This window comes from Emiliania huxleyi, assembly GCF_000372725.1.
Source record: "Emiliania huxleyi CCMP1516 chromosome Unknown EMIHUscaffold_1583, whole genome shotgun sequence".
Classification (NCBI taxonomy): Eukaryota; Haptophyta; order Isochrysidales; family Noelaerhabdaceae; genus Emiliania; species Emiliania huxleyi.
In genome coordinates, this window is record NW_005201000.1 from 2,014 (window position 1) to 3,311 (window position 1,298).

Genomic DNA, 1,298 nt, shown 5'->3' on the forward strand with positions numbered 1-1,298 from the left:
CGTGTTTTTCGCGCAGCTGGGCCCCAAGACGACAGCGCCCCCCTTCCCGGGTGCGCGGTGAGCTGCCGTGGGCGTGCTGCGCGTCGGGGAACGCCGGGAGTTGGCAGAGGTGTTGCTCGTAGCTTCAGCTAGCCCCAGAAGAGGCCAGGTTTCCCACAGCGGCGCCGCGCGTGTGCCGCTGCGGGCGTGCGAGCGGGTTGTGCCAGCGCGTCGCTCGCACGGACCGCGGCTGATAACCCTGCATTGTGAAACGCCGAGGGCGGCACACAAGGCACACAGTAGCACAACCGAGCCACGTGGCCGCTCTCATCCCTCCTTCCGGACTGGAAGGTGCTCACTACCCGTGGCCCGACGCGAGTCGCAAGCGGCGATGGTCGTCGGCGGCGGCGTCTCCAGTGTCGCGTCGCGGCGAGCGGAGACCCAGGCGCGCCGGCGCCGTAGCCCCACGCTGCGAGGGGGCGGTCGATTTACGCTCAAGACACATGTATAGGTCTCTACTCGTCGCGGCGTGACAACTCCTCTACGCACCCCGCCCGCACCTGTGCCGACGCCACCACCGCACCCTTAGCCACCGCCTCCGCCTTGGCCTCAGGGAGCCCCCAGGCCTTCTTCTTCTTCTTCCCCGCAGCCCGCTGCGCAGGTGCGACAGCCAGCGGCATGGCGAACCCGGCGTGAAGGATGAGGTGCGACGGGATGCGCACCCGCCCTCCCGCCGCGCCCTCCTCAAAAGGAGTCATCCAGTTGCTCACGCCAGGGACCTTGTTGTAGTACCAGGCGTCGATGACGAGGCTCCCCGTCTCGCGAAACGCTGGCGCGAAACGCTGGCTCGAGCAGATCGGTCTGGATCGAATCCAGGTCGTCGCCCGCCTGAGGTATGTCGGCGAGCACGTGCACCATGGTTTCGCGCGCCTCGACGAGTGCGTCGCCTGCGAGCCAGCCTTGCTCGACGTGCGCAAACCCGTCGCGCATCGCCGCCGCGGCACGCGCAGCGAGCGAATCGATGTCCGCTCGGCGGCTCGGCGTGGCGGGGCCGGCAGTGAGGCCGAGGAGCGTAGGAAGGACGTGCAGCACACACATCAGTCGGCGTCCTTCTGTTGCGCCAGCGAGCGTGGCGCGGGGGCTCCGGCTCAGGTCGTGGGGCATAGCTCGGGTGTAAACGGGGTCTGGGGAGGAAGCCCCAGCGGCCCGCCGCAGGCGCCGCCGGAGGCTGGCCCGCCGCAGGCGCCGATTTTTTGGCGTTTTTTCTCAAAATTGAGGGATTTCTCATCTAAATTCTCATCCAAAATCGAGCTCGCTAC